This window comes from Apis cerana, linkage group LG12 (assembly GCF_029169275.1).
Source record: "Apis cerana isolate GH-2021 linkage group LG12, AcerK_1.0, whole genome shotgun sequence".
NCBI lineage: Eukaryota > Metazoa > Arthropoda > Insecta > Hymenoptera > Apidae > Apis > Apis cerana.
In genome coordinates this window covers 1695775-1721984 of record NC_083863.1, presented here as the reverse complement: position 1 = coordinate 1721984, position 26210 = coordinate 1695775, and the positions used below count along the sequence as shown (strand labels likewise).

At 23.3% G+C, this 26210-nt stretch overlaps 1 protein-coding gene and 1 long non-coding RNA gene across 8 annotated transcripts in view; one reads left to right on the top strand and one right to left on the bottom strand.

The window, feature by feature from the left end:
* The window catches only part of LOC108002506 (poly(rC)-binding protein 3), a 441044-nt gene that overhangs the window by 192433 nt on the left and 222401 nt on the right, over positions 1 to 26210 (bottom strand). The gene's annotated exons all lie outside the window — the stretch shown is intronic.
* On the top strand, positions 16932 to 20349 carry LOC133667048 (uncharacterized). The gene is made up of 2 exons (XR_009832152.1): positions 16932 to 17136; positions 18968 to 20349. It is a non-coding gene; the product is annotated as an uncharacterized LOC133667048 (long non-coding RNA).

Here is a 26210-nt window from a genome sequence, read left to right as displayed (position 1 = left end):
GATATATAATTATTAAGTTTCGAATTTAAAAATTTTAAATAATTATCTTGGAAGCTGCAAAATATCAACGATAAGAAAATAATTATTGCAACGTATTTCAAAATAATTATTAAAAATAATTTTTATTATTGCAGAGATTGAGGCACGTTTCAAGCGCAAAAAAATTTTATAATAAAATTAAATATTAAATAATAATAATTAAAAATAAAATAATAAAATATAGAATTATTATTAATTTCGACATTTATAAAAATATAAGTATATTTATCAGATCGATTTTAAAATCCAAAACAAAAAGTTGGTACAAAAATCTCGTTTAAAGCTTATCTTTTAAGTTATAAGCAATTTTAGTTCGCGTCAGTCGAAGCGAGAAAAAGATAGCGAGCTCTTTATAATTCAAATTCCTTATAATTTAATAAACGAGTTTCAGTCGATATTTTTATGTACCAAACTTTTATGTTTGATCTAAAATGATCTAAAATATTCTCCAAAGATATTCTACGATTAATATTAATCACTACATAAATAATAATAAATAATAATAATAATATTATGCACAGTGCAAAAGCATGCAAAAATATGTAATATATCTACAGCCAAATTCACGTTTCTACGATCCAAAGCGTTCTCGCTATAAACAAAAAAGAAGGTCACATTTCCATGGTAACCGATAACAACACGGGAATCGGGAGTCGTGCCTCGTGGCTCGAAGAGTGAACACATGTGTGGACCATTTAAAATCCTATAATCATTATAAGAAATTTTTCTAAACTTTAAAAAAATAAATAACGTTGTTTAAACGCAATATTTAGTGTCAGAAGTAAAATGCAAGAATCTCTGTGAAAGAAGAGAGGTATGTGGATGTGGAATTTCATGGTTGAAGGTTTCTTGGCAAGAGACGAAATTGCTGAAATTGTAAGTCTCCGTCAATTGGAAGCTGGACAAAGAAAATTATTGGATGATCATTGGAAAGAGAAACAATGATCAAAGAAAGAAGAAAGAAGTTAAATATTTGGGTTTAAAGAAGCAATAAGAAAATAGTATTAAAGATTATCTACGTTTGTACAAATAATTAATGATAACGGCATACACTGAGAGATTGATTTAATATCAATTTAAGAAGCAATAACAATAATAATATTATTATAATATAATAATATTAAAATATAAATTATATTATTAGTTATAGAAATATTATTTTTATTTATAATATATATATATATGATGTGTCGTTTCAATCTATCCATTAGGCAATAAATTATATATTATAAATTATTAAATATTAAAAATATTTCAAACGAAATTTGTAATATTTCAAGAGGAATTCTACATCAGATCATCAGATATATTTATTTGGAGATGTTTTTGAGATCTCAAGCTGATTTTTGTTTTATTAAATGCAATTATATATTTTTATTTAGTTAGAATTATAATTCATTCGTTTTATTTATACAAAAGATTTTGTTTGCAATTTTAAAAATTTTTCCTTTTAAAATATATAAATTCTATATGTCAGCTTCTTTATCTTTTCACATATTTTCACTTCTTTCTCCAAGATATTTCTTCTCCTCCAAATAACAGTGATTCTCACACTTTATCTCAGGATACTATTTCCACTCGATTCAATTTGAAAATTGTAAAAAATATCTCGTACTGGCAGTGTAAGTAAAACTTGAATTTATGATAAGTTTCCTGTACAACCTATACTTTGCGTTTTCCAACTTTCAGCAAATAGGTGGAGAAATATTTTAAAGAACTGAGGATCTTTAAATCATAAGTTCTTTCGAAAATAAGAGATTTCGAAAATACTATAAATTTTTCGAGCAAAATTTATTAAATCTTAAAATTTTTATTTTATCCTGAAGTTTTGTGATCAAACTCTAAATCTTTAAAAGTATAATAATTTAAATTTAGTTTTAATTTAATAATCAAGATATAATTATTAACTTCTCTCTACTTTAAGTATAATTTTTTATCATTTATATTAATAGAACGTTTTAGATATATAATTTATCTTTTTATATATCAAATTTAAAATTATAAAATCAAATAATCAATACAAACATATATCCATCACTTTTATACTTGCGATTAGCTAGTATAGTTATCTCTCAAATATATTATTTGAATTTATTTTGTCAAACAAAAATATTGAAATGTTTTTGTAAAGACTATCTTCACAAGTGATCGAAAGTGAATCATAAAATTAATAAATAGTAATAAGAATTAAAGAAAAAATGATAAAATCCTTAAAATATAATACTTAATTAAAACTATCTAATAATAAAAAATAATTTTTAACGTGCTAAAAATTGTTTAAAATTTTATTTGATGGATCGATCGAAAAGAATGTCAAACATCGAATAGACTTTCGTAAAAACATTGTTTTATAAAATAGTTTTTTAATTTTGCATTTATAAAGAGTTTGAATTTTTTTTAATAAAAAAATTTATTCCTCTTTGAAATTTAAACAACAGTTCAAAATTTATCCTCCACACTGGAAAACAATTTTTTTTTTTTTGCTTCATTGTACATTGTACATATTCTGGATGGATAAAACGCAGAAATCGAAAGTAGACAATCCGAGGACTCTTTCGAAAATACGCGAAGCATTCGAGGAAGCAGCTTGCTCGTATTTTAACAAATTCACAGAGCGCCATGAAAGTTTGAACGACGCTCATCGGGCAGAATCAGGATCATGCTTTAAACGCTTTATTTCTAAACGAGAGATGAAACGTCCAGCATAATGAATTCATCCATTGCAATTAAACAGCCTAACAAGATTCACCGGGTATCGAGATCACGGTTGTGGAATTTATTCACTTTGGAGTGCACGCAGAAATCTGTCCAATAGAGATATCGGGGCCAAGTGTTTCTCTCTTGTATAATTGAACACCAGACAAGAACATAACCAGCCGGGATTTAATGGTATCATGCCACGGAATAGCTTTTGGTTCGATACTATTCAAATACTTGGAATATTCAAATATTTGAAATTAAATACTCGTCCTTTTTCCATTTACTCGATCGTTCAAGTCGCGTTTCGAGAGGATTTGACGAATCAAAATTGATAATATTCCTTTCTTTTTTCTTTATCTCGTTTCTCGAAAGTGTTATTAATTAAATATTTTGAAAAAATTTTTTATCTGGTGGCAAAAGATCATGATAAACAGTTTAAATAATTAGTAGACATTTTGTTATTATTTCTAAACAATTATGTTTATCTTGAAATTTGTAAAATTAGATACTTCGTAAAAATTTATTCTTCAAAAAGGATGAATAATTAGCAATGATTTTATTATTATTAAGTAAAAATTGTATTTGTGTTGAAATTTTGAAAATTGAAAAACGTATTTTGTAAAAATTTTTTATATTAAAAAAGAATTATTAATTATTTAAAAGTGCTTGATAATCAAATGATATGATATTGATATGTTTCATTCTTCAATTTCGCTTTTTGAAAATATTTTTTATTGTTAAATAGAATGCTATAATGTTTTATATTTGTTGAAATTTATATTAAAAATTTTGAAAAATTTCGAAAGAGAAAGATGATAATATGATAAAAAATAATTAATTTATTAATGTAAAATTTGAAATGTAAAAATGTTCAGGTATATGAACAAATTGATCAATCATCTTGGTTAAAAGAAGCTTAAAAAGATTTGATTTGTTTAAATAATTTTTTAATCTTGTATTTATGTTATACAAATTTAAATGAGTAATTTTATAAAATTATTTTATATATATTTATTTTTTATTAATCAATAAATCTTCTTTTTCTTATTATTAAAAATGAGTACAAAACAATTTAACAGAAATAAAATTTTCTAGATATAATAGCATAATAATATATTCTTTCATTCTACAAATTAAAATCTTCTCTTCCATTGATTAGTATTAAAGAGTTGAGCAGTTTCTTCTAAATATTTTAATAAAAATCATGTTAATTAATTATATTACTATAATATAATTCTAATATAGAGGAATAAAAAATGTTAAATGGAAAGATAAAAAAAAAATAAAAGAATAGTTTATAGTTAATTACGACATAATTGAAAAATAAAGAATAAATAAAATAACTCGAAATATAAAATATCAAGAAAATTTTGATTATTGATTCGATTTAAATAGATTCGACATGTTGAAAGTTTAAACTGCTCGAATCATTCAATTTAAAAGGATTAGATTTTTAGAAGCTTGTCAGAACGATCAAACTATTTCGATATTCATGATATTCTATTCGACTTGAATACTTAAACCAAGTTCATTCTCATACAGTTCAGATAGTTTCTTCAAGCCACTTGGACACATCCACTTTGCGTTCGAGAGGAGAAATACTAGGGCCATAGCTACGCAAGATGGAACATCGCTTAATAATAAATGTCACTTAGCTCCCCTGTAACCCAAATTTTCTGCCTTGACGTACAATGCTGTGAGAACACAGGTGACATCATCTGAGAGGGTGATATTTTCAAAATGTATTTTTCACTAAAATTTCTATCCAATATTGACGTACTAAAATGTGAAATTTTCACATTTTTAAAATGTCAATTTCAATGTTTCGAAAATTTTTATAATATGATGAGTAAGAGAGTAATAAATTTTTCAAAAGTTTCTTTCATAACAGAAAATTATGAAGAAATAAGTTTTAGTAATTATAATTTTTACAATACTTATTTTATTTATTTGAGTATAAAAAAAAAAAATATATAAATATTTCTGGTGCAGAGAACAATCAGTATTGTTCTTCTTTCTTTCATTTAAAATATCTCCTTTTATATTATTTATATGTTTACCTGTGATTATTTTTAGATTTTATCAGATCAATTTATATGTTCTCATTTTGAATTATTTGAAATTGAAATAAGAAATAATTTTAATATTAATATTTAAAAAAATATGAGAAAAATTATTCCGTTATTTTTTTATTTTAAATTTGGCAAAATTAAGAAATTAATCGTCAAACTAATATCACATGTATAACACAGAAAGTACAAATATGATATAAATCAAACACACTGTTTCCAAGTGCAACAATTACGAGCATATATGAAATGAATTTATACATTTTACATTACATAAGTATCATTTCAAATCATTACAATTATTTCATTTGGTAATTTCAAATAATTAATCACTTCAAACAATATTTCAAATAATTTCATTTCAAATATAAATTCATAGATACAAACAAAGTTGTTATATCCTTAAAAAGATCAGGAAACATTATTATTCTAATATTTATGAACAAAGATATATATGCAAATAAATCTTGACCACTCCAAACTGACAGAACTTTTCCCATTAAAGAAAGAAATTCGATTCTTCCCTTGAAAATATCTCCACTCTCATTTAAATTATAATAAAAATCCTATTAACTCTCAGCTGAAATACACCAAAGCTTTATCGCGATAAAAGCCATTTGAGAGAAGGCTATTTGAAAGAAATCAATCTCATAATGATAAATAAAATTCATTGGGAGTACCGTTATATTTTAATCGGCCCTGACCGGGGAGATAAATATTCGTTTGTCAAAGGAAATGTTACGTTAGTAGGCTAAAAGCCACTCTCAGGGATTGGCAATTAGGTAACGGCTCGTGGTAATTGATCAGCACTGAAATTCCAGTTCTCGAGGATAGGTTCGTAGCTACGGATAGACTATCACAATCGCTCAGATAGATTACTGACCTGGCCAAGGTGCGACCACGATCGATCTGACAAAGCAAATTTTGTCAGAAGATATTATAATTTTATGGAGGAAATACGAAGAAAGGGAATGAAAGGATAAATAATATTTAATTTCTTTTTTTTCTGACCTCTTGCTATATATACAACGTTGATAATATTAAAAGATATTGCCTAGAAGAATTTATATAAATTGAACGTCGATTATTAATAAGTTTGATTATTCGATTATTCGAAATTGGTTATTCGAATGATCATTTATTCGAATAATCGGTTATTCAAAGTTATTCAAAAGACCATTATTCGAAGTTGATGGTATGATTAATTATTCTAAGTTTAGTCATTCGAATGACTTATTATTCTAAGTTGATTATTCGAATGATCAATTATTTGAAGTTATTCGAATGATCAATTATTCGAAATTAGTTATTCGAATGACCTATTATTCTAAGTTGATTATTCGAATGATTAATTATTCGAAATTAGTTATTCGACTGACCTATTATTCTAAGTTGATTATTCGAATGATCAATTATTCGAAATTAGTTATTCCAATGACCTATTATTCTAAGTTGATTATTTGAATGATTAATTATTCGAAATTATTCGAATGATCGATTATTCAAAATTTAATTATTCGAATGATCAATTATTTGAAGTTATTCGAATGATCAATTATTCGAAGTTAGTCATTCGACTGACCTATTATTTTAAGTCGATTATTCAGATGTCTAATTATTCGAAATTAATTATTTGAATAACCAATTATTCGAAGGTAAGATAGATATGTATTCTAAAACTAAAATATTTAATAATATTTATATTTTATAAATATATATTTTTATACATATTAAGTATACGTTTTTTATTATAATGAATATTATTGTATTTGAAAATTAATTTTTAGTTATTTTTGTGATTTTTAGATGTGGTATATCAACAAATTCAATTCTTTCTTATTGATTATTGATTATTCGAAGAATTGATATCGATATTCTATTATTCTTATATAATAAGAATAAATTTATAAATAAATTTATCAAAATTAAAAAAATCATATACAAATTTATATAATATACAATAATATTAATGTAATATACAATTATAATATATTCTCAACTAATAATCTAATTTCAATTAATAATTGTAAAGTTTTAAATAATATATTTTAAATTTTAAAACATAGAATATATAATTTAACATTATTATATTTATAATATAATTCATTTTTTTTTCTATTTTGCCACGAATTCCTTTCACGAAAAATATCTTTTTTTTTTTAAATTATATTATAATTTCATTTATAACTTTTATAATTATGTTTTATAATTTTAAACAAGAAATTGTATGTAACTTTTTAAAATTTCAAATAATTTAAAAAAATTTCAAGTAGAATAATCGCATTATTCTATTCTATAATTTTCCATTATTTTCAAATTCCATTAATCTTTTTATAATTTTAAAAAATTCTTCAATTGATATAAAGTCAATTGCAAAAAATTAGATTTTATATTTTTCGTTTTATAATTATGGAGAACATGTAAATGTTTTTGGCAAAATCAATATTATATTTTATTGAGATAGAAATATAGTTATATATATTTTTTATACTATTTCGTGATTTCATTTTAATTATAATCATTTGTATGTAAAATAGATTACTACTGTTAAGTATTACAGATAATTCTTATTTTCTTAAAAAAAAAAAACAAAAATAAAAAAATAAAAAGAATTTATACATACGTAATTTTTTAATCAATATAAAATTAATGATTTGAAATATTTCAAATAGAATATTGTGTTAATACAAAATACAGAATAAATTTTTGTATTTTATATTTTCCAAGATATTCTATCAAAAACAATTTTTTCGAAAATTTCTTTTTTATCGTTACAGTATGGATATATCTAATATCGTGAAATTCAATTTTCCATTATAGCATCATAGATGTGACCACGTCATCAATAATCCGAAAACGACCATATCATTCAGCCTATCAACCGCCACAGCTGATTAGTATTGAAATTTCAATTTGAGGACAGCCAACACTCGACCAGGATTATGGAGGCGCGGTGAATGTTGTATTCCATAGTTGGTGTACCAGTAAAGTGTATTAAACCATTTTGCTCCGACAATTGCAACGCAAATAACCATGATTATAATTAGGAAAATTGCTATTATCCTAATAATAAATTTAAATTTTTATCAATTGACACAAAATTAATTGATAAATTGATTGATATAAACTGTGAAATTTTTAAAGTATTATATTTGTGTGAAATATAAATTTTTTTGAAATACAAATATAAAGTACTTTGACTTTACATAAGATAAATTTATTACGTGAATTTAAAATACTTTGTACTTATATAAAACTGTATTATTTTTTTTTTATTACTATAATCTTAACTTTTAGTTGATTTTCGTAATAGATATATTCTGTTACGCACAAATATACATCCATATAAAATATAATACATAAAATACATGAAATATAAAATATTGCATGTGAAATTTATAGTTTACAAGATTAAATAATAGAACAATTTGACGAATTTTGTTCAAAATTCACTTTCAATTCTTTAAGTAAAAATAATTTTATTTTATTCGCAACTTTTATCTTTTCAAAAATATACGATTATATGTATTATTATGCTTTGAATTACGCTTATAACGATTCAAATACGTGTAAAACAGTTTAGTTTCAAACAAAACAGTTGGAGTATAACACTGCAGCTTATTCAGATAACATTATATTTGAATAGTAGAGTTACATAACAGAAATTTCATTGTAGCTTTAATAGAAACACGTACTTTCAACTAAATGGTTAAAAAGAATCGAATTACTCGACATTTATACAAGTCACATTCAAATAATAAAAATATACTTTGTCAATAAAAAAATAGATCAAAATTTTTCCTAAAACCTACCTTTTACTTTTATAAACTTTGATATGAAATAAAAACTTTTATCACGATATATTTTTAAACAACACAATATATACGATACTTTTCATCAATTTTCTTTATTAAAACAAATGACTAATTTTTCAGGCAATTAAATTAAGACAATCTGTACTTTTAAAATGATGATGAGAATGAATATGAAATATCGCTTTCAATTATAATAACAAATTTAATTTAATATTTTATATATATTTTTCTGAAACTTATATTTTAATTTTAATTCATTCAATAAATTTCTAAATTCGATAATTTATTGATGTAATCTAATCCTCTTTTCTTTCTTGATCTTCTGATAATATTGAATAGAGTATTCGTGTAACTAGATATATTATAATTTCGAAAATAAATTTTTACATCATTTTTGCGCTTTATTACGTATTCATATTTCAAAGGAATTTAAAGGAATTTAGATTTCTTTCTAGAATTAATTAAAAGAAATAGAGAATTTTATATTTTTCGTTTTATAATTATTGAGAACATGTAAATGTTTTTGACAAAATCAATATTATATTTTATTGAGATAGAAATATAAATCTTGTAACGTCAGATTTAGACAGTGAACAAGGAATAAAGACGAAGAAATATAATTCTTTTAAATTTATAGCTGTAATATAATGTAATATATTAATTTTTTTATTTGTACTTACGTATATATTTGTACTCCATTTTTGATAAAAAATTAATCCTTTCCCTATTTAAAATAAATTTCAATTATCGATGTTTAAAAAGTATGTACAAAATGAAAAAAATGATTTATCAAATTATTATCAATCCAATTAATTTAAGTATTAAGTCTGCATTCAGACTTTTGAAAGTGTCTCTCACAATATTTTATATATATCTTTTTTACAGATCATATGCATTCTAAATTCTTTATTCAAAACAAATTAATCAAAATCTATCTTAACCCCCTTATGCCTCACATAATCATAAAAGTCCATTAATTATCCATTTCCTCCAAAAATCTTTCAAAAGAATCCAACATAATTAAATTCTTTACTTTCCTTACGATATAATACATTTATCCAATATTCCAATATCCACATAACAATATCCACATTTAATAATCATAACAAAAGCTCAGGTTTACAGATTTCAATTATCTACAGTATCAAATTACGACCAAAAATTTTACATTTATCCAAGAATCACAAAACCAAAAAAAGAAAAAGAAAAGAAAAAACCAAGAATACACTTTAAACGTCAGATTACGATCCAACTATCACGAAGGTAAACCACTCGCAGCTTAGGGTACACAGTACTTAACAGATCCACGTATCCCACGTCTTGGAGTGCCCATGGCTATCCGTTCAAGGACCACGCCATTCAATCAGACATCACAGCTGATTAGCATTGAAATTCCAAGCCGACGACAGCCTATACTCGATATGCAAGCGACCACCGTGTCATAGTCGATACCTGGGACAGAGGGATGCGTTCGAGAGAGGGATGCACTGCGTGGAAAGAGAAAGGAACAGAGGCAGAGGGCGAATACCGATAGAATGGACGACAGAGAGAGAGAGAGAGAGGGGGAAACGGAGGTTTGTCGGATCGCGAGTGCGGCCGAGGATTCCATCGGCTGATTGATATGTGTCAGGCTTGCCGCATGCACCATTGCCTCGTGGCCAATACCCTCACGGATTGTGCGTTATAGTCGTGATCGTATTAAACTCGTCGCGAACTGATTCGTGGCTGACCACGCGGAGAAATAGCTGGAAATAAATAGGAAGGTGGTGCCCTCTGTTGTTGCCTTTGTGACGAGATTGCGGTTCGTGGGATTTGGATGGTTGCGTTTGGGGGATTCCTTTGCAACAAGAAAATGGATTGCTTGTTAAAAAATATTTTGTATCGTGATTTAGGAATTTTTATGCTTACGCTTATGAGTATCATAGATTTTGATTTATATAATTTTAGATACGTATCCAAGTGTTGAAGAAGGTATAAAAAGTATTGAAAAGTAGAGATGAGAAAAATTGGAAATGTATATAATTTACGAATGAATTTTCGTGATATCGTGAAATAGGAAATGCGGTTTTTGTAATATAATAATTTGTATAAATAATTTTCGATGAATTTATTTCGATTATTTTGTTGGAAGTGAATAGATTGGAAATAAATTGTATATTGCGTGCTAGTGATGGAATATTAAAATGGTAAAAGAAAATATTAAAAAGTAGGAAGAGAAAAATTGGAAATATTATAATTTGTATGTAGATTTTGATAGATTTGATAAATTCAGCGACATTAAAAATAAATTATAAATTATGTGCCATTGAGTGGTATGTAATAATATAATAATAGAAAATATATTAACTTTTTATGTTTAATCTTCTTAATCTTTAATAATCAAAAAAAAAAAAAAAAAAGAAAAAATTGGAAATGTATAATTTACAAATTCTTATGTTATAATTTTGTACATTATTAGGAAAATGTAGAGAATTTTGAAGTAATTTTTGACAAATTTATTGTATAAAAAATGAAATTAGAAATAAATTATAAATTGTATACCATTAGTTATTTTGAGTGATTAATTGTAATATAACAAATAATGGTAATATTTTATATAAAAATTTCTATAATTTTTTGTATATTAGTTCTGGATTAATTATAAATTAATATTAAATATAGTTATCCAAATTTGTCAAAAAATGAGATAAATAATTGAAATTATTTAAGAAATAAAAATAACTTAATTAAATATTAATTAATTAAATCATAATGCTTAATTTATTATAATTTATTTTTAAAATAAATATATAAATACTTTTATAATTTAATCTTAAATTAATATTCAATTTGTTTTTTATTATTTTGACTTAAACTTTGATAAATGTAACAAATAAAACTATATTCTTCATAAATACGTTAGTGAATGATCCAAATCTAAACAGTTTATTCCAGCTATACGGTATTTATAATTAAAGATACAGACACATAAGTCTTCTTTGTTCTCTCTCTCACACGCACGAGAGCTATATTCATTCCAACCCAACATCTCAATTAAACAAACATTTCACCACTTACATCTAACCACTTAACAGAAGAGGATTTATACTAAGAATTCAGTCTGGATGTGATAGAGATAAATAGATGAAACGAAGATAGTAACAGTCATTTATATTGACTCCAAACTCCAGTGAGCAAAGAAAGTGTTTAGATTAATCTATACGAAGAATTCTTAATGACTTCATTTAACATGAGCTTCACTTAATTATTTTTGTACCAATTTTTATATTTTTTTTTGATTTTCAGAATCGATTCTTTAAACATGTTCCATATATATATACATATTATATATATACATATTATCCTGTATTATTTTTCATAAATATATCTTATATTTAATGTGATACTTTTGAAACTAATTTACACTCATCATTTCATTTAAATTTCATATTTTATATTTTTGTATGCCAATTTTATGTATCAACTTTTATATTTGTTAGATTTTTTTTTTTTAGAATCTTTTAAAGATGTTTCACGAATATATTAATATCTTATATTATTTTTTATAAATGTATCTTACATCCAAAATGGTTGGATACTTTTGAAATCAAATATATATCTTATTCAAATTTCATATTCTATATTTTTGTATATTTTGTATACAATATATATTTTGTATATTTTATCTATTTATTATATATTTAGAATTTAAAAATGTTTCATAAATATATCTTATATTCAATGTGATACTTTTGAAACCAATTTACACTCATCATTCTATTTAAATTTCATATTTCACATTTTTGTATACCAAATTTATATATCAACTTTTATATTTGTTAGATATTTAGAATCTTTTAAAGATGTTTCACGAATATATTAATATCTTTTTGTATTTATACACAAGTTTTATACACAAACTTTTATATTTAGATATAATTATATTAGATATTTAAAATCGTTTAAAGATGTTTCATAAATATATCTTATATTTAATGTGATTGGATATTTTTGAAACCAATTGTATATTCTATTCAAATTTCGTGTTCTAAATTTTTGTATATCAATTTTTATGTTTGTTTCGATATTTAGAATATTCTAAAGTTATTCCACGAATATGTCAACAAATTGTTCATAATCTTAGTACATTAGAAAAGCTCATTTCTCGCGTGGAGAAACGAACAAGAACCGCAAACGTTCGCGAAATCGAATTCTCTTTTTTCTTTTTTTTCTTCCTTTTCTTCTTCTTCTTTTTTTTTTTTTTTAATATTTTTACTTTTCATCCTCGGTAGACGAGGATTTAATTAGACCTGGATACTGTGCCAGACGTAAAAACGAGATTTTCTTCGATGAAAACGGGCGATGAGTTTAATGAGAACTTGCCGAGTAATTTTATGAGCAACGCTGATTCCATGAAATCGATTTCGTTTCGCGGAACATCCATTCGACGCGTTTCGACGTTTAAATGAACGGACATTGCGATTGTGAGAATCGACGGTCACTGATTGCTTCTATTTACCGAGATTAATTAATAGCGATACGAGGGGAATAGTATTGCAAAAAGATACTTGGTTGTTTTATTTCAATTAATATTTACGTATTAAGTGATATTTTGAATTATTCTCTTCTTGTAGAAATGAAAGATAGGGAAAAATGTGCGAGTACTTACATTATTAGTGACAGGTAATAGTTTGATGTCATATTTTCTTGTTTATTTAACATGTATCTTTATGAATCAATTTCTTATTTAAAATTGTGTATTTAATTTAATGAAGTGTTCAATTCTAGTTCAAGGAATAGATAATAGATTTGCACCATAAAACGAGATAGAATAATGAAATTTTTATTAAAGAATATTTAGTGATTATTTTGAATTTTAATGTGGCTTTTTACATTTTTCTGCTTCGAGATTCCTAATTTTCTATATTTTTCTATATTAATTATCTTTTTTCCTGGATAAATTGTTAAAAAATGAGAAAAATATGAAACATGGATTTTAAGATTTAAAAAGTTTTAGAAACATCCAAGAGATTTGGAATTAATTCACTTTCTTTGTTAAATGAATTAAATTATTCTTAGATATTTGTTCAACGAATAGATAATAGATTTGCACGATAAAACGAGATAGGATAAATAATGAAATTTTTATTAACGAATATTTAGTGATTATTTTTATATTTTATTTTTATATTTTTATATTTAGTGATTTGAATTTTAATGTGGTTTTTTACATTTTTCTTTAACGAGATTCCTAATTTTCTATATTTTTCTATATTAATTATCTTTTTTCCTGGATAAATTGTTAAAAAATGAGAGAAATATGAAACATGAATTTTAAGATTTAAAAAGTCTCAGAAAGATCCAAGAGATCTGGAATTAATTTATTTTCTTTGTTAACATAAATGAATTAAACTATTCTTAGATATTTACAAAATATATAAGTATACTTTATAACTTTGAAAGATAAAAATATCTGAAATTTGAAATGTTACAATATATCTTGAAAAATGAAAGAATATTAAATATTAAATCATTTTAATTAAAAAGAACAAAATTTTATTCTCGTTTTCAAAATGATTTTGTTTTTTCTTAAAATATATAGTAAGAAAGATCAAGAGTCAAAACATTACAATTATCAAATCATATTTAAATTTCACGATGAAAAGATATTAAAAATAATTTAAATTTGTATTTATATAGCATACATATATATATATTGATAAAAATATTACATATTGAGGATTTACTTTTTTTTATTTTTTTGGCAATGAAATTCAATTTCATATATCTATTTAAACACTTTAAATTTTATCATTGGAATAAATCTGGCAGAAGAGACGCATCCGATTGAAATTCCATTAGCCAGACGTGTGCGAATTTCAAATTATACTAAATATCGACAAACAGTCCGTCAGTTTCGAGCCAGTATCGAGATTTATTCAATTATTTTGACAAGCATCAAATACTCGATCGAATTAAAAAAATTTCAGAATGGATTTCTTATTCCGAACAACCCTCTGATACTTTCAAGGATATCGATAATCGTGAATTTTGATTAGTAAAATCAAAAGAGGATAATAAAATTAAAAAAATGGTTATAATATAGAAAATTTTAATTACAAATATTTTTTCGATTAAGTTAAATTTCTGATATTATAAATATATATCCTTTAAAAAATTTTTAATAAAATCTGATCATCTCTTTTGAGAGTTAAACGACAATGTAAGCTAACTTTTGTAAAGATTATTAGGTTATTACAGTTTCTCGTGTAATCATTGAAACGTATCAAAAGTCATGATCCTATTATACATAGTAGTAATCTGAATTATGCTAATATTTAAATGGAAGAATGTATCGAAGATTAACTTGCAAGAACATTTATTAATACTATAAAATTCTACAGATTATATTTTATGTAATATAATCGTTTGAAAAATAAAATATATATTATTCAAAATATTTGATAAAAAATATTTCATAGTATATTTATAAAATGAAAATATATTTATTTCTGTAAAGAATCAATTATTATTTAAATATATTAAAATTTCAATCTTTTTCTATTGAATTGTTCAAAAATATAATAATAAAAGATAAATAAATTTACAAATCAAATGATAAGAAATGGCAACAGAAAAATAAAATAATGTAATGCCACACATAGCTATATAAAAAATTATATATTCTTTTCTACAATATTAGATTTCATTATTTATCTCATTAATCAATAAAATAACTTTTTGTATATAAATTTGTATATAAACATATTTTTTTTAACTATTGTAAACATTATATCAAAAATATTAAATATTATTACAAGATATAAAAGATTTCACGGATTTTTTACCTATACAAATATAAATATTAAATATCATTGTACAATATATCGTACAAAAATAATACACAGTCGTGCACAGAATCCACTACACGAAAAAGTAAAAGTAAGTCAGGTGGTTTCACGGATATTTCGCAGATAGTATATCTTCATTCTCCACGATTATCATCGCAGACTCGAGCCTTCGACCTGCATCGAAACTATGTCGAGATAAGTCACGGAAACTCGCCAAAGACAAGATAAAGACGCCTCGAGCTTCCAATTTTCACGTCCGTTGGAAAATTGCGCCGTTCTCTCGCCAACTTTGCATTGTCGACAATTATCGATTACAAAGCGGCGGAAGATCATACCTTGGTAATTTTCAGCCAAGTTTCACGGATAATTCCGTATACTTCTCGTTCAGTTTAAAGGGGAATAAACAAAAGGTGGAGGATTACAATCAAGATGATGTTGTTCAACTGTTATTTTCGTTTATATTTGCCATTCGCAAATATTTATCCTTAGATTCAAGTTGAGGTTACAATATTAATATTCCAGTTTTATTAGTTATAATGAGTTTTAAACTTGTTTGTAAAAAGGTTTATTCGAGTTATGATGTTTATCTATATATTTCAATATAGATATGACGTGTATCTAATTTTATCATTATGAAATATCTTTCTTATTTTTGATAATATTAAGAAATATTTTGAGTAAATGTTTTTTTTTTTTATAAATAAAAGATATTTAATTTTTAAATGAAATTATATAAATCTTTAGTTTAAACTTTTTTTTATCGAAAAATTATTAATTTAAGAGATATTTGAAATTAACTATTCAATTTTTATCTGAAATAATTTTTAATATTATCAAAAACAAACGAAATATTCCAAGTGATAAGCTTAAATATTATTTTGTATATAAATATATTTACAAATGAATTGGAATTGAAGCAGAATAATAAAATACATAATTGTGTTTAAATTTATGTTATACGTAATAGATTAGAAATTAAAAAGTAAAATATATAAATATCATTAACTATTCTTTACTGTAAATAAATTTTCCGACTCAACTATTTAACTTAATTTCACTATATATAAGACACGAATGAGTAAATTAAGAATTTTTGTTTTTGAAAATTTTCTTCAATCCATTCCACATCTAATCCAAATTTCTTTAGCACCTAATTCAAATTATTTACCAGAAAATTATGTATCTTATCGAGCGGATCGAATCAATCAAAAAATAAAAATTAAAAAAAATATCTTCTCTAAAAAGAAATCGCGAAATAATTTTTCTCCCTTGGAAAGAGAGACTCGCAAACCTCTTCCATTAAAATCCGCGTGAGTATCCGGTGAAGTTAGCCGAAGTCTGAGTTACGAGGGCAAGCCTGAGAGACGGCAAAATTATGCCGGACTGGTTTATAGCAATTAAAAGCTAAGCCGCTTTCCGCGGCGTGGGGAATAAGCTTCATTACAACCGCTGTATTTCAAACCGTGGCCCTGCAAGGATAGGGAGAAGACACTTCAACGTATTTTTAATCCTCTCTGTTAGCCGCGACCGCGCTCACTCGACACGAGTCTCCGCCAGGAATAGCGCTGTATTCCGCGGATCGTCGACGGATCAACTTGTGGCTGCGAGAAACGAGTGGAAAGGAAAGTGTCGACGCACTGTTTCAGATTTTTCTGAAGGACTTGTTCTGAAGGAATCTCGAAAGTAATTCGTTTTGAATCGTTATATTAGATTGGTGCGTGTAAAGTTTAGAAAGTTAGGTTAGGTTAGTTTTGGAATATTAAAAGTATTTTATTTCGAATAATAAATTAGTTTTGATATTAAGTATGGAGTTAAATTGTTACGTTCTTAGTGAGAATGTTTTCGAATCATCGTCTAAATATAGTATTTATAAAATTTAGTTTCTTTGGATTAAGCGTTTAAGACGTTCTTAAGGGGATTGTTTTGGAAAAGATAGTTCGTTTTAATTGTTTTGAATTATGATATTAGATCGACACATTTGAAATTTACATTTGTTAAATTAGATTAGTTTTCTTCAAAAGTATTTCGTTTCATTTCGAATCACTGTATTAAATTGGCACATATGAAATTTAATACCTTCAAATATTTGAACTAAATTTAGGTTAAATTTAAATTAGTTTGGTATTTCAATCCTTTCTGAAGGGATTGTTTTGGAATGCCAAAGATATTTTGTTATGAATCATTATACTAGATTGGTACATGTAAAACTTGAGTTAAGGTTAGGTTAAAAAAATTTTGTAAAAAATGTTTCGGAATTTTGAAATCATTTTCATGTTAAATAGATATTAGATTGGCACATATGAAATTTAATTTGTTCAAAAGTTTAATTTAAACTAGATTTAAATTAGTTTGGATTTTAAATCTTTTTTAGTTATTTTTGAAAGTAGTTCGTTTCAATTAATTGCTACTAGAATTGATACATATGAAATTTAACTTTATTTTGTATAATTATTATAGATTCCATGTAAAGAAGTTTTGAAATATCAAAAATATTTTCTTTTGAATCATTATATTAGATTGGAACATATGAAATTTAATTTTTCTGAAACTTTTGAGTTAGATTTGAATTAATAGTTTAATGAATATCAAGTATAGAATTAGAATATATTTGTAAGTGTTATTTCACGGTAATAAAAATATTTCGTTTTTGGATTTTTTAAATATCTACGTTAAATTTTATATTAAATATGGAATCAGGTTATATAGATACAGATAAAAAAGTATTTCATCTATTTCGGATTATTGAATTAGGTTACGATACATATGAAATAAATTTTTTAAATATTCCAGCTAAGTTTAGAATAAGTTTGAATTTTGGTATGAAGAATAGAATCAGGTTAATATATATTGGATCCATCTCAAGAAATTGTTTCAGAATGCTGAAAATATTTTCATTATTTCATTTCAAATTATATTAGTTTAACATTAATTATTAAAAATGAAATCTAAAAATAAATTTGAATGAAATGAATGAAATAAACTGATGAATAAAATTCGACTCACATTCACATTTCTTTTCTTTCTCTCAAAAGTTAATTTCGCGATAGACACCTGCCCAGATAAGTATTCTCAATTCGATCCAAACTGCAAGCGTTAAAGTGGGCACTGCTATATTTGAGTTAGATTTAGGTTACCTTTAGCTTAATCTTGTATTAAATTGTATGAAATTAGATTGTTAGACTCAAATGTCAATTTTTTTTAAAATTAAAGGTTTTTTTTTTATCCAAAAATATTAAAAATTTAATTGGTTTGAAAAGTTTCTATTTTTTGGACTTCACATATTGCTAACGAGTTTTTCCCCTTTGCAAATGTAATATAAGCTGCTTTGCTAAAAGAAAACGATTAATTTCTATAAATATTTAAAATTATTTATTTTATTCGATGAAATGTTAATTTTAAATCTTTTTTTACATTTTTCGAATATTTTATTCGCAATAAGAAATAATAATTTTCTTCGTATCAATTATTCTATCGTTTATTATATATATTATTTTCTTTTTTTGTATTTTTCAAGAAGAACTAGAGAAAAATAAAAAATTTGACCAAATGGAAGTTCATCGATCATTCTCTGTTTCTTCTGTTCCACTTAATTCGATGGAACCTCCAATTATTACTTCAAACAGAAAATTTCACTGAAATATGCGGAGGAGAAATTCATTCGAGGGTGAACACCGTTCGTCGCGCAACGGAGGAATGTAAACCACGTAAATGATTCGAAATTGAAAATGGTATCGCGATAAAATTGTTCACCGGCGTGTGGAGAAAGGAAATAAAGGGAAGTTTCATTTCAACTACGCACAAAAATCAATATTAAAATAAAGGTGATGGAAAATTTCTCGTCCAATGTATTTTTACACAGGGTGGCCCGTAATTCATATTACAAATAGGGTCAGGGGGAGTTTTATGATTCGAAATAAGACGAAAATCAAGAATAACGAAATTACGCGAGAGAATTCGTTTTCGGATAAATTAAAAGGTTGATTTTTTAAATATAAATAAAATTAATTTTTTGTAGAATAGATTGTTGATAGAAAATTGTTTTAAATGTGAAAATGAGAAATAAAAAAATGTATAATATATCTATTTATATGTAATATAATGATATAATCATTTAAAAATTAGTTTTCAAGAAAATCGAATTTGAAAATTCATGAAATTACGACTATATATGTTCAATTTTAATTTTTTCAAAAACAATGATAAATTTTATTCTATACTTTTTGCTTTTTTTACATTTAAAGTAATCATCATCTGTGGATAATTCGTATCCAATCAAGAATTAATTAATGTTATTTGTATTTGAAAATTGTTCAAAATTGATTTATTCGGGAATAAAGCTTTATATGAAAAAATTGTTCTAAAATTTTACATTTTTATTTTATTTTATAATCATATAATCTTTTTTACTTTATTTATATCATGAATTATGGATCACCCTGTATATATATATCTCAATTTTATTAGATATTATATATTAAATTTCTTTTAAAAAAATTTTTTTATTTTTAAAATTTAAAAAAAAAGAGAATCAAAATTACAAAAATAAGAGATTACTCGTAAAAATTATTTTTCTTTTATAAGTAAAATTTTATTGTTTCTTGAAAAAAAAATTAAATGATATGGTACACATATAGAAGAAACTGATTCTTATTCTTTGCATCTTCGTATGTTTTATAATTTATAAGATTTTTATTGCTCCTTTCCTTTATAGTTCTATCCTTTGACTCATGAACGTCGACGTGTTTTATAAACTTCCACATTTCTATTTTATATTTTACGGAGGAGTTTTGTAAATAAAATTCGATGGCATAAAGTTACATTCCGGATATTATGCAGATTCAAAGGTAGAATAAAAGAACGCAAAATGTAAAAAGAATAAACGGAAATATTTTTGAACGTTTCTTGGTATTATTTGAATTTTATTGGATTAAATTATTGAAATAAATTTTTAAATATGATATAAAATATCAATAGAAAATAAGGAGACAAATTTTTGTAATTTTTTTTGTATTAGATTTTATAAATTTTCAGATTAATAAATTTTGTATTGAAAAGTATTTAAATACTTTGATATTCAAATAGAATTTTCATATTCATGATTATTTTTTCTTACATTACAATTTTTATATAATTAATGACATATTTATATATGATTAATTATTCAAACTATAGAAGAATATTTTATCAGTTTTTTAAATTTTTTATTTTTATTTTTATTATAATATCTTTCTAATCAAGAAATAATTTGGTATATTTGAAAGGGATAATTTTTAGTTAAATTTTTAATTAAGATTTATAAATAGAAATAGTACTAAGAAATATTGATAAATTATCGAAATAATCAATTCTCCTTTTTTAGAAAACAATTTTTAAAAATATAATTAAAATAAAAATTTCTAGAAATATGAAAATATTTAAAAGAAAATTTAAAGATTCTCTGTTTTATCTAATATTTTAATGTAGAAATTTTAATTATTGTAAAAAAAAGGCATTTTGATCATTAAAATTGAATATTAATCAATTGTCAATCGAATTTTGATTTAAAATACTACGGAATTAAATTTTACTGAAATTTGTATAAAATCCAATTTTGTTTAAATTTTCATATACATTTAAATCACTATAAAATTTAATTATCGAATTATTTGTATATAAAATTGTATAGAAATTTATATAAAAATTGTTATATGAATTTATATATAAAATTATATAAAAATTATTTTTATTTAAATTTATATGTAACATTACAATTTAAATTAAATTTAAAAAAATTTCGTCGTACAATTTCAAAAAATTAAAAAAAATAATAAATATCTTTTTAAAATTTCAAATAATAAATCCCTCTATTTTATTTTAAACAAGTTTAGTTACCTCCACTTATTTCCCAAAGTATTCAATTTACTACTCCATTTACCACTAATCCACAATCAACGAAAAAAAGAAATTTCTCTCGTTGATAAACTCTATTTCCCAAGTCATGGCCGATAAAAGGCCATTTTTCTGGGTCCCTTAATGACGGGGAAAGGTTACCAAAGACGGAAATGAAAATCTCCAGTATCGACTCGACGCTTAACCAGTCGACTAGGTGAGTTATGTGGCTGTAGAGTTCGATACGTGCCTGTTCCCTCTGTTGATACACTTACATCTACATGTATCTACACGTGTATCAAGATCTGTATCATGGATCGAGATGTCTGAAAGCTTTCGAACTTCTGGTAACTGAAGAGAATACCTCGAAGGTTTAACGTGGATTGGAAGACCTGAATCGATCTTAGTCAATGGTTATCGTTAATTATTCTTAAGTCTGGTCATTTTTTTTATTTTCTTACTTTTTTAGACATTTTATTTTGGTATTTCTTTTTTGTTTTTGTAATTTTATATCACTAAATAAAATTTTTGAATTGCTATTCGATTTCTAATTTCAATAATTTTTTGATAATAGAATTTTAAGTTTGGAATACATATAGGAAGTAATATGACAAATAATAATGATGCAATTTGATTTGAAAATTTTTTGAAGATTGAACAAATTTTTAATTTTATGTTAAGAAAAAATATCTAAATAATTAGATAGATAGATTAATATAAGAATGAAAAAAATCATTTTAGATGATTGTAGATGATCTTGTATATGATAACATAATATATATATGATTATGATTTTCATTTGATTTTGAATACTAAATTTTTGAAAAAAATTTGATGAAACTAATATTTCTTATTATTTTCTTTATTTACTTTTTCTTTTTTGCTATATTTTTTTTATGTTATATTTTTATGTTATATATTTATTTTCAGAATTATAATATATATAAAGTAGTTATTTTTTTCAAATTAAAAATATTAATTAAAGAAATAATATTTCTTTGTCTTCTTAGAGAATAAAACAATAAACATATGTTTCTTTTTATCATTTATTAATATTTTTTTTCTTTTCTATTGTATTTTTATTTTTATGTATAAAATATTTTAAAAATTATGTTACTGTAATATTCTGAGTTTCAAGTTATTTTCAATATTTTAAAGAAATATATAATTTGCATTTTGTAAAAGATAAATCTATATTTATTAGAAATATAAATTCAAATGATTTTGAAATTTAATTTTGTAAATAGTTTATGTAAAATCATATTTAAATATATGTTTTTTTTTGTAAATAATATGATAGGCTAATAATTAATATCAACGAGTTATTTTATATAAAATGTTATAAAAGAATGACTTTTGTTTTGTCATCATTTTTCTTTTTTAAGGTTATGTCAATTATTATTTATTGATGTTATGGATTATTTACTTTTATTATGGAATATTTCAATAATTTGATATTACTATAAAATTTTATTATCGAAATTAATCGTTCAAAAAATATGAGAATTAATGGCTGAATAAATTGGTCTTTTTGTTTTTCCGATTTAATGATATTTTTTACAAAGTGCTTGAGAAAGTCTAAATAAATAAGTAATCTATAATTGAACAATTCAACGATTGAAAGATAATATTTATCAAAAAATTCAATAAATAAAAAATGTTATAAGTATTTGGAAAAGTTAAAGGTACTCATTTTATCTGTGATATTTTGCTATATGCTATTATATTTTAATTAAAGAAATTGAATAAATAATTATAATAATAAATTATATTTACGTTTATTCTATTTTATCAAAGAAGCAACTATGGATCTTTGTGTATGAAAATAATTGAATAAAGTTTGGAAAAATTTTGTATAACTTGTACTTTTTTTTATATTATTTATTTATTATTTTTTTATTAAATTTTGGAAATTGATTATTTTAACAAAGTATTATAGAATTTTAAAAAAGAATTTTAAATATCTTTTTTTTTATTCAATAAAATATTATTTTCATTTTTATACAGATATACAAAGTGTTTTACAAGTTTAATAAAAATTTTACTGCATATTCCATAATTAAGAATAGTATGAAAATGTTTTAGCGCTTAAGAGCTTCATTAAAACAAATAATCATAAGAAAAATATAAGGACAGAAAAAATAGTTTTAAGTATGACTTAAGTAAAGAAAAAAAATAATAATAATAACGCTAAGTGGAATCTAGAAATATGAATAAGAAATAATATTTTTTTAAATTTTTTAAAATATAGAACATTTTAAAATTTTATTTTCTAAATAAATTTAACGAAATCTTAATATCTAGATAATATACATAAATAGAAAAGTGAACAAAAATTTTATTTTTGACACGAATTTTATTTCTAATCAATATTTCAAGAAAATTCGAAGTGGAAAAAATTTTTCAACATAATTTTTCCACAGGTAGCTTCGTTATTTTATTTTTATACATAACATATATTCTTTGAAAAACTAAATAAAAGATCATCGGTTTAGATGTGAAAGGGTATTATTCCGGCCGTTCACTTCAAAGAAGCGTTTAAAATGTTCACTCATGACATTAATATGATATCAAAGTCGGATTACAAGTTTATTCATTGAACTTCACGCCTTTGAAGATTTTTTCTGATCGGACTTTAGATCAGAGCGAAACGCTAAAACACGAAGCAATATTTTTCCATTTTTTTTTTTGCTCAATATATATATTGAAATTTACCATTAATTTAACTGAAAATTATAATTATAAAATTCGTGTAATATGATTTAGTCAAAATTATTTTTCATTTATTATTATTATTTATTCTTATTTTAGTTTTAATTAATTGTCACTCCATTAATATAATTCTATATTTTTATTCTATAACACGCCATTTTATTGTTCTTTCCTCATTTTTATTATTGTTAATTTTTCATCCATTCTTATATATAATAATTATATTTTTATCATTTGTATATTATATATATTTAGATTATTCATTATTTATCATTATCATTTTTAATTTATTTCATTTATATTTTTATACTTTAGTTTCATTGCCATGACAAAAATGTAGCAATTAAACAATCTAATAAGAAAATTCTAATAGATTATTTTTTTTTAATCTGATGATATGATGATACTTGGTATGTTCTCGACGAAAATATTTTCTTGAATTACTTGAATTATTTGATATTTTTAGATAAGCTGTGGATAGCTTTATTATACATGTCCTACACACGGAATATTACACGTGATTCTTGACGTTTTGGATTAGAATTCTTGTAAGATTTCTATATTGGGACCACTGGCCAAGTGCCATAATTGAATGTCACAGTCGTGGCATTGTGATTCGATTATATGTGATACGTTACAAAACGTACATTTTGAATTTTAAACGTACATTTATTAACATCGATTCGATAGCGATTCGCAAAATTCGATGATGATTTTTTTGAAAGATGTTTATTTGAAAAGAATTTTTTAAATAATTTTATTTTTTTGTTTATGAAAAATGTGATTAACCATGGATAAAACGACGAATGGATTAAAAATGACATCATGAATATAGGAATTTTATATTAATTATGCAATAAATACTACAGCATTTAGATTCTTTTATATAGATTTATTCTTGTGAATAAGTAATGCTATTCTATTTATTGAAAAAATGTTCAAAAAAAAAATTCTTGAATGAAAGTAAAATTTATTTACTTTCTTCATTCTTTAATAAATATAAAACTAGATGTACTGATTTGGCTAGGATTAATTTAGAAGTGTAAATAAAAATTTTTAATTTTGTAGTATCAATTTTATTAACATTGTATTAATATAGTTTTTATATTCAGAGTTAACAGATATAGCTATGATAAATTTTAAGTTTATTTTCATTTACAAGAAAAAGTCTAAAGTATTAATAAGATATGCTTGTATTTTTATATTAATTGCATATTTATAATATATTTATATTAATATATATCTATATTATATAAACATACTACAAAATATAATCAATTTTTAATCAATTTTGTAATTGTAACTATAAAAATATCATAACTTTGTCCGAACAATCTTATTGAATTTCAATTATCTTAGTTGATATTTTAAGTAAATGTGAAAATAGAAATAAATAAGCTGATTTGATTAATTTTAGAGTTTAAATGAAAATCTATTTAGAGTTTAGATGAAATTAATGATATCTAACTTTGTACTAGCACTATATTATAACTGATATACATCTTTTTATATTCAAATGAATTTCAAAAAATTATTCTAAGTATTAGTTATTGATACACATATATATATAGCTTTTTCTGTACAATTATATTAATGTCAGTTATTCTAGTTGATACTTTAGGTAAATCTAAATTCAGATATGAATAAATTGGTCAATTTTAGAATTAAAATTTAGAACTTAGAAAATCTAAAATATTAATGAATTATATCTATCTGTGTCTATTCCATATTATTTTATATTCTGATTCAAAACTCAAATAATCTTTTAATCCTTATAATATCAGATAAAAAAAAAATCACATCATTTTCTATCAAAGACATTTTGAACATTAATTATTGTGATTGATACTTTTGCTAAATATAAATTATATTTTTTTCTATGTCATTTTGAATATTAGTTATCCTAATTGACTTCAGATAAATATATATCCAGAAATAAATCTGATTTAAATTTTGGAGTTAAAATGAAAACCTAAATTATCAATGATATAACTACTTTTGTATTATATTCAAAGTTATTTACATTCATATCATTTTATAAATATAGCATAAATCTAATAAATCCAACAAATCTTCTAATTTCAACACTAAGAAAATTACATTTTTCTCTAGTTGATATCTGTATTAAATAAACAAGTGGATAATTAAATACATTAAATTTTAGTCAATTTAAAATC